This window comes from Dreissena polymorpha, chromosome 10 (assembly GCF_020536995.1).
Source record: "Dreissena polymorpha isolate Duluth1 chromosome 10, UMN_Dpol_1.0, whole genome shotgun sequence".
Lineage (NCBI taxonomy): Eukaryota > Metazoa > Mollusca > Bivalvia > Myida > Dreissenidae > Dreissena > Dreissena polymorpha.
In genome coordinates this window covers 83,936,135-83,948,553 of record NC_068364.1, presented here as the reverse complement: position 1 = coordinate 83,948,553, position 12,419 = coordinate 83,936,135, and the positions used below count along the sequence as shown (strand labels likewise).

At 36.1% G+C, this 12,419-nt stretch overlaps 1 long non-coding RNA gene across 8 annotated transcripts in view; it reads right to left on the bottom strand.

Moving 5' to 3' along the window:
• LOC127848424 (uncharacterized) overlaps positions 1 to 12,419 on the bottom strand; it is a 15,937-nt gene extending 3,518 nt beyond the window's left edge. For 2 of the 8 annotated variants that reach the window (XR_008034498.1, XR_008034497.1), the window contains exon 1: positions 449 to 1,916. This is a non-coding gene — a long non-coding RNA (uncharacterized LOC127848424). The other 6 variants (XR_008034504.1, XR_008034503.1, XR_008034502.1 and 3 more) reach the window with 6 other exon arrangements.

Genomic DNA, 12,419 nt, shown 5'->3' with positions numbered 1-12,419 from the left:
GTTGTAAAAACACACCATTTAAGGCCCCTGTGAAGTAATCCCTTAAACAGGCCCATGCAAGGGAGACAACCCAATCATAGCATAAATAATTGGGGCTGACATATTGAGGAAATACCCCTGATATGACACTAATGATTGCCTAAAAATTGACATCTGAGATAAATATTAACCCATATTTCTTGGAAACAGAAAAAGTAAAACTTCTAGTAAGCTCAGATCATTGTTAAAAGGCATACAACAATGTGAGGCACTTGCAAGAGTCACTTCTTCACAATAACTTTTTATTTGCTTATATATATCATCAGTTGAATTGCGCACAATGGCGAAAAGTAAGTTGTGGCGCAGTTATAGATTAAACAAAGCACGCAGGACATTTCGGTATAGACCAGGAAACACATTCCGACAAACATGCCAACATTTACCTAGCCCACTGAAGATGTCGTTTTACCTTCAGTAACTGCAACGGAGTGTCTTTCCGCTGACAAGGCTGTTGACGTATTTTAGTTCTTCTCCAGGGACTATCTTGCCTTACAAGCAAACGACTAAAACCTGAAATAAATGACATTCCACACTGATTTCAATGCGAAAGCATGCACAATGTTAACATGGAAACAATGTTAACAAGATTGTTACCAGGCGATAGGTCCTTAACCGTACTAAATTCTGCCCAAACGGCCATTTTGAATCATTGCTTTGATTGGATTCTTATATTGTTTGCTATAATTTTTGACATTATATGAATATAAAGCCCTTCTTCACCACAGAGTAGTAAGTTGTCCATACCGGCTACAAATTGAGCACATTCTTCATACAGAACTGTTTGAGAATTGCAGAAACCAGTAAACATGATTCCGAATTACCTCCCTTGATTTACGAACAGTATTGGTCATACAATAGTGTTATGGGCAAACACTCTGTTAAAAAACAAAACCTTAGGAATATATAATTAAGCAAAAGCATGTTTCATGGGTGTTTGATCATTTTGGAAATTTGTCGTTTTACCTTAATTAAGGGCAAGCAAAGTCTTAGAACTGCAAAATATGGACTTGTTTTCTTGAAATTTGGACAAAAACAAGCAAATATAATACATTTTTGACCAAGTCTGAAGGCTTGTTTGTTATTTATAAAGCGTTTAATCCGACCCCTGTTTTCCCTTTTTTTTCTATGCCATTTTCAGGGTCATTGTAGAAGTCATGGTAGTGAAAAGCTACCTCACAGAAACATATTGCAACAATTAAATGAAGTCTTAATCACATTGAGATGACAAATGGTAGTGCAGGTGACTTGGTCAGCCTTTAAATCATAACTTTATCAAAGAAGCAACACAAAAACACGCAGTTTTGGGCCAATAAATACTTGGCATTGCTTAGATTTTACAGCTCTCACAACAAATGCACATGTTTTTGCTTAAAGTAATAAAAATATAAATAAATTGCATGCTTAGCATGATCTTGAAAGGCAAGTTAAGCATTTGTACCTTTAATCTGTTGTAAAAACACACCATTTAAGGCCCCTGTGAAGTAATCCCTTAAACAGGCCCATGCAAGGGAGACAACCCAATCATAGCATAAATAATTGGGGCTGACATATTGAGGAAATACCCCTGATATGACACTAATGATTGCCTAAAAATTGACATCTGAGATAAATATTAACCCATATTTCTTGGAAACAGAAAAAGTAAAACTTCTAGTAAGCTCAGATCATTGTTAAAAGGCATACAACAATGTGAGGCACTTGCAAGAGTCACTTCTTCACAATAACTTTTTATTTGCTTATATATATCATCAGTTGAATTGCGCACAATGGCGAAAAGTAAGTTGTGGCGCAGTTATAGATTAAACAAAGCACGCAGGACATTTCGGTATAGACCAGGAAACACATTCCGACAAACATGCCAACATTTACCTAGCCCACTGAAGATGTCGTTTTACCTTCAGTAACTGCAACGGAGTGTCTTTCCGCTGACAAGGCTGTTGACGTATTTTAGTTCTTCTCCAGGGACTATCTTGCCTTACAAGCAAACGACTAAAACCTGAAATAAATGACATTCCACACTGATTTCAATGCGAAAGCATGCACAATGTTAACATGGAAACAATGTTAACAAGATTGTTACCAGGCGATAGGTCCTTAACCGTACTAAATTCTGCCCAAACGGCCATTTTGAATCATTGCTTTGATTGGATTCTTATATTGTTTGCTATAATTTTTGACATTATATGAATATAAAGCCCTTCTTCACCACAGAGTAGTAAGTTGTCCATACCGGCTACAAATTGAGCACATTCTTCATACAGAACTGTTTGAGAATTGCAGAAACCAGTAAACATGATTCCGAATTACCTCCCTTGATTTACGAACAGTATTGGTCATACAATAGTGTTATGGGCAAACACTCTGTTAAAAAACAAAACCTTAGGAATATATAATTAAGCAAAAGCATGTTTCATGGGTGTTTGATCATTTTGGAAATTTGTCGTTTTACCTTAATTAAGGGCAAGCAAAGTCTTAGAACTGCAAAATATGGACTTGTTTTCTTGAAATTTGGACAAAAACAAGCAAATATAATACATTTTTGACCAAGTCTGAAGGCTTGTTTGTTATTTATAAAGCGTTTAATCCGACCCCTGTTTTCCCTTTTTTTTCTATGCCATTTTCAGGGTCATTGTAGAAGTCATGGTAGTGAAAAGCTACCTCACAGAAACATATTGCAACAATTAAATGAAGTCTTAATCACATTGAGATGACAAATGGTAGTGCAGGTGACTTGGTCAGCCTTTAAATCATAACTTTATCAAAGAAGCAACACAAAAACACGCAGTTTTGGGCCAATAAATACTTGGCATTGCTTAGATTTTTACAGCTCTCACAACAAATGCACATGTTTTTGCTTAAAGTAATAAAAATATAAATAAATTGCATGCTTAGCATGATCTTGAAAGGCAAGTTAAGCATTTGTACCTTTAATCTGTTGTAAAAACACACCATTTAAGGCCCCTGTGAAGTAATCCCTTAAACAGGCCCATGCAAGGGAGACAACCCAATCATAGCATAAATAATTGGGGCTGACATATTGAGGAAATACCCCTGATATGACACTAATGATTGCCTAAAAATTGACATCTGAGATAAATATTAACCCATATTTCTTGGAAACAGAAAAAGTAAAACTTCTAGTAAGCTCAGATCATTGTTAAAAGGCATACAACAATGTGAGGCACTTGCAAGAGTCACTTCTTCACAATAACTTTTTATTTGCTTATATATATCATCAGTTGAATTGCGCACAATGGCGAAAAGTAAGTTGTGGCGCAGTTATAGATTAAACAAAGCACGCAGGACATTTCGGTATAGACCAGGAAACACATTCCGACAAACATGCCAACATTTACCTAGCCCACTGAAGATGTCGTTTTACCTTCAGTAACTGCAACGGAGTGTCTTTCCGCTGACAAGGCTGTTGACGTATTTTAGTTCTTCTCCAGGGACTATCTTGCCTTACAAGCAAACGACTAAAACCTGAAATAAATGACATTCCACACTGATTTCAATGCGAAAGCATGCACAATGTTAACATGGAAACAATGTTAACAAGATTGTTACCAGGCGATAGGTCCTTAACCGTACTAAATTCTGCCCAAACGGCCATTTTGAATCATTGCTTTGATTGGATTCTTATATTGTTTGCTATAATTTTTGACATTATATGAATATAAAGCCCTTCTTCACCACAGAGTAGTAAGTTGTCCATACCGGCTACAAATTGAGCACATTCTTCATACAGAACTGTTTGAGAATTGCAGAAACCAGTAAACATGATTCCGAATTACCTCCCTTGATTTACGAACAGTATTGGTCATACAATAGTGTTATGGGCAAACACTCTGTTAAAAAACAAAACCTTAGGAATATATAATTAAGCAAAAGCATGTTCATGGGTGTTTGATCATTTTGGAAATTTGTCGTTTTACCTTAATTAAGACACTGTTTTTTTAAATCGCGTACACAAGCAGGAGCGAACCAATGTCTGGAAACTGGTCACCTCGCAAATCTGAAAATAAACCAAGCACATTGCCAGAATGGTTGAGGCTGTGCCTTCTGAAAAATCAGCAAAAGAGTTGGGGCAAAATGTTTTACAAATGTTATGTGTGTTTCAGCCTTTTAAGCCAGTTTCAACAACAAACTGCCACTTTCCTGCAGAAGCAAAAACCATGTTTTTACATTGGTAACTTACCAAGTACTAAACAGCAATGGAGAAAATTGCAAAGCAATGTCCGTACGCCCTTTCAAATTTCCACAGAAATCCTGTTTTCGAATTGCATTAATTCTGCAGCTATAGTTAAAATACCAATGTTTTGGTAACTTACAAACATCCAAGAAAAATCACCACAACTCAAACCTGACATTCATTATTATTAAGACAATCAAAATGGTGCTTACTTGAGCAATGTTCTCTTTATTTAGAAATTTGACGGGGCCAAAGGGCAAGCAAAGTCTTAGAACTGCAAAATATGGACTTGTTTTCTTGAAATTTGGACAAAAACAAGCAAATATAATACATTTTTGACCAAGTCTGAAGGCTTGTTTGTTATTTATAAAGCGTTTAATCCGACCCCTGTTTTCCCTTTTTTTTCTATGCCATTTTCAGGGTCATTGTAGAAGTCATGGTAGTGAAAAGCTACCTCACAGAAACATATTGCAACAATTAAATGAAGTCTTAATCACATTGAGATGACAAATGGTAGTGCAGGTGACTTGGTCAGCCTTTAAATCATAACTTTATCAAAGAAGCAACACAAAAACACGCAGTTTTGGGCCAATAAATACTTGGCATTGCTTAGATTTTTACAGCTCTCACAACAAATGCACATGTTTTTGCTTAAAGTAATAAAAATATAAATAAATTGCATGCTTAGCATGATCTTGAAAGGCAAGTTAAGCATTTGTACCTTTAATCTGTTGTAAAAACACACCATTTAAGGCCCCTGTGAAGTAATCCCTTAAACAGGCCCATGCAAGGGAGACAACCCAATCATAGCATAAATAATTGGGGCTGACATATTGAGGAAATACCCCTGATATGACACTAATGATTGCCTAAAAATTGACATCTGAGATAAATATTAACCCATATTTCTTGGAAACAGAAAAAGTAAAACTTCTAGTAAGCTCAGATCATTGTTAAAAGGCATACAACAATGTGAGGCACTTGCAAGAGTCACTTCTTCACAATAACTTTTTATTTGCTTATATATATCATCAGTTGAATTGCGCACAATGGCGAAAAGTAAGTTGTGGCGCAGTTATAGATTAAACAAAGCACGCAGGACATTTCGGTATAGACCAGGAAACACATTCCGACAAACATGCCAACATTTACCTAGCCCACTGAAGATGTCGTTTTACCTTCAGTAACTGCAACGGAGTGTCTTTCCGCTGACAAGGCTGTTGACGTATTTTAGTTCTTCTCCAGGGACTATCTTGCCTTACAAGCAAACGACTAAAACCTGAAATAAATGACATTCCACACTGATTTCAATGCGAAAGCATGCACAATGTTAACATGGAAACAATGTTAACAAGATTGTTACCAGGCGATAGGTCCTTAACCGTACTAAATTCTGCCCAAACGGCCATTTTGAATCATTGCTTTGATTGGATTCTTATATTGTTTGCTATAATTTTTGACATTATATGAATATAAAGCCCTTCTTCACCACAGAGTAGTAAGTTGTCCATACCGGCTACAAATTGAGCACATTCTTCATACAGAACTGTTTGAGAATTGCAGAAACCAGTAAACATGATTCCGAATTACCTCCCTTGATTTACGAACAGTATTGGTCATACAATAGTGTTATGGGCAAACACTCTGTTAAAAAACAAAACCTTAGGAATATATAATTAAGCAAAAGCATGTTTCATGGGTGTTTGATCATTTTGGAAATTTGTCGTTTTACCTTAATTAAGGGCAAGCAAAGTCTTAGAACTGCAAAATATGGACTTGTTTTCTTGAAATTTGGACAAAAACAAGCAAATATAATACATTTTTGACCAAGTCTGAAGGCTTGTTTGTTATTTATAAAGCGTTTAATCCGACCCCTGTTTTCCCTTTTTTTTCTATGCCATTTTCAGGGTCATTGTAGAAGTCATGGTAGTGAAAAGCTACCTCACAGAAACATATTGCAACAATTAAATGAAGTCTTAATCACATTGAGATGACAAATGGTAGTGCAGGTGACTTGGTCAGCCTTTAAATCATAACTTTATCAAAGAAGCAACACAAAAACACGCAGTTTTGGGCCAATAAATACTTGGCATTGCTTAGATTTTTACAGCTCTCACAACAAATGCACATGTTTTTGCTTAAAGTAATAAAAATATAAATAAATTGCATGCTTAGCATGATCTTGAAAGGCAAGTTAAGCATTTGTACCTTTAATCTGTTGTAAAAACACACCATTTAAGGCCCCTGTGAAGTAATCCCTTAAACAGGCCCATGCAAGGGAGACAACCCAATCATAGCATAAATAATTGGGGCTGACATATTGAGGAAATACCCCTGATATGACACTAATGATTGCCTAAAAATTGACATCTGAGATAAATATTAACCCATATTTCTTGGAAACAGAAAAAGTAAAACTTCTAGTAAGCTCAGATCATTGTTAAAAGGCATACAACAATGTGAGGCACTTGCAAGAGTCACTTCTTCACAATAACTTTTTATTTGCTTATATATATCATCAGTTGAATTGCGCACAATGGCGAAAAGTAAGTTGTGGCGCAGTTATAGATTAAACAAAGCACGCAGGACATTTCGGTATAGACCAGGAAACACATTCCGACAAACATGCCAACATTTACCTAGCCCACTGAAGATGTCGTTTTACCTTCAGTAACTGCAACGGAGTGTCTTTCCGCTGACAAGGCTGTTGACGTATTTTAGTTCTTCTCCAGGGACTATCTTGCCTTACAAGCAAACGACTAAAACCTGAAATAAATGACATTCCACACTGATTTCAATGCGAAAGCATGCACAATGTTAACATGGAAACAATGTTAACAAGATTGTTACCAGGCGATAGGTCCTTAACCGTACTAAATTCTGCCCAAACGGCCATTTTGAATCATTGCTTTGATTGGATTCTTATATTGTTTGCTATAATTTTTGACATTATATGAATATAAAGCCCTTCTTCACCACAGAGTAGTAAGTTGTCCATACCGGCTACAAATTGAGCACATTCTTCATACAGAACTGTTTGAGAATTGCAGAAACCAGTAAACATGATTCCGAATTACCTCCCTTGATTTACGAACAGTATTGGTCATACAATAGTGTTATGGGCAAACACTCTGTTAAAAAACAAAACCTTAGGAATATATAATTAAGCAAAAGCATGTTTCATGGGTGTTTGATCATTTTGGAAATTTGTCGTTTTACCTTAATTAAGGGCAAGCAAAGTCTTAGAACTGCAAAATATGGACTTGTTTTCTTGAAATTTGGACAAAAACAAGCAAATATAATACATTTTTGACCAAGTCTGAAGGCTTGTTTGTTATTTATAAAGCGTTTAATCCGACCCCTGTTTTCCCTTTTTTTTCTATGCCATTTTCAGGGTCATTGTAGAAGTCATGGTAGTGAAAAGCTACCTCACAGAAACATATTGCAACAATTAAATGAAGTCTTAATCACATTGAGATGACAAATGGTAGTGCAGGTGACTTGGTCAGCCTTTAAATCATAACTTTATCAAAGAAGCAACACAAAAACACGCAGTTTTGGGCCAATAAATACTTGGCATTGCTTAGATTTTTACAGCTCTCACAACAAATGCACATGTTTTTGCTTAAAGTAATAAAAATATAAATAAATTGCATGCTTAGCATGATCTTGAAAGGCAAGTTAAGCATTTGTACCTTTAATCTGTTGTAAAAACACACCATTTAAGGCCCCTGTGAAGTAATCCCTTAAACAGGCCCATGCAAGGGAGACAACCCAATCATAGCATAAATAATTGGGGCTGACATATTGAGGAAATACCCCTGATATGACACTAATGATTGCCTAAAAATTGACATCTGAGATAAATATTAACCCATATTTCTTGGAAACAGAAAAAGTAAAACTTCTAGTAAGCTCAGATCATTGTTAAAAGGCATACAACAATGTGAGGCACTTGCAAGAGTCACTTCTTCACAATAACTTTTTATTTGCTTATATATATCATCAGTTGAATTGCGCACAATGGCGAAAAGTAAGTTGTGGCGCAGTTATAGATTAAACAAAGCACGCAGGACATTTCGGTATAGACCAGGAAACACATTCCGACAAACATGCCAACATTTACCTAGCCCACTGAAGATGTCGTTTTACCTTCAGTAACTGCAACGGAGTGTCTTTCCGCTGACAAGGCTGTTGACGTATTTTAGTTCTTCTCCAGGGACTATCTTGCCTTACAAGCAAACGACTAAAACCTGAAATAAATGACATTCCACACTGATTTCAATGCGAAAGCATGCACAATGTTAACATGGAAACAATGTTAACAAGATTGTTACCAGGCGATAGGTCCTTAACCGTACTAAATTCTGCCCAAACGGCCATTTTGAATCATTGCTTTGATTGGATTCTTATATTGTTTGCTATAATTTTTGACATTATATGAATATAAAGCCCTTCTTCACCACAGAGTAGTAAGTTGTCCATACCGGCTACAAATTGAGCACATTCTTCATACAGAACTGTTTGAGAATTGCAGAAACCAGTAAACATGATTCCGAATTACCTCCCTTGATTTACGAACAGTATTGGTCATACAATAGTGTTATGGGCAAACACTCTGTTAAAAAACAAAACCTTAGGAATATATAATTAAGCAAAAGCATGTTTCATGGGTGTTTGATCATTTTGGAAATTTGTCGTTTTTACCTTAATTAAGGGCAAGCAAAGTCTTAGAACTGCAAAATATGGACTTGTTTTCTTGAAATTTGGACAAAAACAAGCAAATATAATACATTTTTGACCAAGTCTGAAGGCTTGTTTGTTATTTATAAAGCGTTTAATCCGACCCCTGTTTTCCCTTTTTTTTCTATGCCATTTTCAGGGTCATTGTAGAAGTCATGGTAGTGAAAAGCTACCTCACAGAAACATATTGCAACAATTAAATGAAGTCTTAATCACATTGAGATGACAAATGGTAGTGCAGGTGACTTGGTCAGCCTTTAAATCATAACTTTATCAAAGAAGCAACACAAAAACACGCAGTTTTGGGCCAATAAATACTTGGCATTGCTTAGATTTTTACAGCTCTCACAACAAATGCACATGTTTTTGCTTAAAGTAATAAAAATATAAATAAATTGCATGCTTAGCATGATCTTGAAAGGCAAGTTAAGCATTTGTACCTTTAATCTGTTGTAAAAACACACCATTTAAGGCCCCTGTGAAGTAATCCCTTAAACAGGCCCATGCAAGGGAGACAACCCAATCATAGCATAAATAATTGGGGCTGACATATTGAGGAAATACCCCTGATATGACACTAATGATTGCCTAAAAATTGACATCTGAGATAAATATTAACCCATATTTCTTGGAAACAGAAAAAGTAAAACTTCTAGTAAGCTCAGATCATTGTTAAAAGGCATACAACAATGTGAGGCACTTGCAAGAGTCACTTCTTCACAATAACTTTTTATTTGCTTATATATATCATCAGTTGAATTGCGCACAATGGCGAAAAGTAAGTTGTGGCGCAGTTATAGATTAAACAAAGCACGCAGGACATTTCGGTATAGACCAGGAAACACATTCCGACAAACATGCCAACATTTACCTAGCCCACTGAAGATGTCGTTTTACCTTCAGTAACTGCAACGGAGTGTCTTTCCGCTGACAAGGCTGTTGACGTATTTTAGTTCTTCTCCAGGGACTATCTTGCCTTACAAGCAAACGACTAAAACCTGAAATAAATGACATTCCACACTGATTTCAATGCGAAAGCATGCACAATGTTAACATGGAAACAATGTTAACAAGATTGTTACCAGGCGATAGGTCCTTAACCGTACTAAATTCTGCCCAAACGGCCATTTTGAATCATTGCTTTGATTGGATTCTTATATTGTTTGCTATAATTTTTGACATTATATGAATATAAAGCCCTTCTTCACCACAGAGTAGTAAGTTGTCCATACCGGCTACAAATTGAGCACATTCTTCATACAGAACTGTTTGAGAATTGCAGAAACCAGTAAACATGATTCCGAATTACCTCCCTTGATTTACGAACAGTATTGGTCATACAATAGTGTTATGGGCAAACACTCTGTTAAAAAACAAAACCTTAGGAATATATAATTAAGCAAAAGCATGTTTCATGGGTGTTTGATCATTTTGGAAATTTGTCGTTTTACCTTAATTAAGGGCAAGCAAAGTCTTAGAACTGCAAAATATGGACTTGTTTTCTTGAAATTTGGACAAAAACAAGCAAATATAATACATTTTTGACCAAGTCTGAAGGCTTGTTTGTTATTTATAAAGCGTTTAATCCGACCCCTGTTTTCCCTTTTTTTTCTATGCCATTTTCAGGGTCATTGTAGAAGTCATGGTAGTGAAAAGCTACCTCACAGAAACATATTGCAACAATTAAATGAAGTCTTAATCACATTGAGATGACAAATGGTAGTGCAGGTGACTTGGTCAGCCTTTAAATCATAACTTTATCAAAGAAGCAACACAAAAACACGCAGTTTTGGGCCAATAAATACTTGGCATTGCTTAGATTTTTACAGCTCTCACAACAAATGCACATGTTTTTGCTTAAAGTAATAAAAATATAAATAAATTGCATGCTTAGCATGATCTTGAAAGGCAAGTTAAGCATTTGTACCTTTAATCTGTTGTAAAAACACACCATTTAAGGCCCCTGTGAAGTAATCCCTTAAACAGGCCCATGCAAGGGAGACAACCCAATCATAGCATAAATAATTGGGGCTGACATATTGAGGAAATACCCCTGATATGACACTAATGATTGCCTAAAAATTGACATCTGAGATAAATATTAACCCATATTTCTTGGAAACAGAAAAAGTAAAACTTCTAGTAAGCTCAGATCATTGTTAAAAGGCATACAACAATGTGAGGCACTTGCAAGAGTCACTTCTTCACAATAACTTTTTATTTGCTTATATATATCATCAGTTGAATTGCGCACAATGGCGAAAAGTAAGTTGTGGCGCAGTTATAGATTAAACAAAGCACGCAGGACATTTCGGTATAGACCAGGAAACACATTCCGACAAACATGCCAACATTTACCTAGCCCACTGAAGATGTCGTTTTACCTTCAGTAACTGCAACGGAGTGTCTTTCCGCTGACAAGGCTGTTGACGTATTTTAGTTCTTCTCCAGGGACTATCTTGCCTTACAAGCAAACGACTAAAACCTGAAATAAATGACATTCCACACTGATTTCAATGCGAAAGCATGCACAATGTTAACATGGAAACAATGTTAACAAGATTGTTACCAGGCGATAGGTCCTTAACCGTACTAAATTCTGCCCAAACGGCCATTTTGAATCATTGCTTTGATTGGATTCTTATATTGTTTGCTATAATTTTTGACATTATATGAATATAAAGCCCTTCTTCACCACAGAGTAGTAAGTTGTCCATACCGGCTACAAATTGAGCACATTCTTCATACAGAACTGTTTGAGAATTGCAGAAACCAGTAAACATGATTCCGAATTACCTCCCTTGATTTACGAACAGTATTGGTCATACAATAGTGTTATGGGCAAACACTCTGTTAAAAAACAAAACCTTAGGAATATATAATTAAGCAAAAGCATGTTTCATGGGTGTTTGATCATTTTGGAAATTTGTCGTTTTACCTTAATTAAGGTGGCACACTACAGTTTTTTTAGTCTCGGCCAATCGCGTACACAAGCAGGAGCGAACCAATGTCTGGAAACTGGTCACCTCGCAAATCTGAAAATAAACCAAGCACATTGCCAGAATGGTTGAGGCTGTGCCTTCTGAAAAATCAGTAACATTCAAATCAAATGAGTTGGGGCAAAATGTTTTAGTATTGATTATTTCAAATCAAAACATCAGAATTATGTGTGTTTCCGAGCCTTTTTAAGCCAGTTTCAACAACAAACTGCCACTTTCCTGCAGAAGCAAGGTGCCTGGAAACCATGTTTTTACATTGGTAACTTACCAAGTACTAAACAGCAATGGAGAAAATTGGGGGTCAAAGGATTAGATTTTTTGTAATAGTTCAATGTCCGTACGCCCTTTCAAATTTCCAACAGAAATACTGACCGGAGCCAGCATTACACCTGTTTTCGAATTGCATTAATTCTACTTCCTGTATGCAGCTATAGTTAAAATACCAA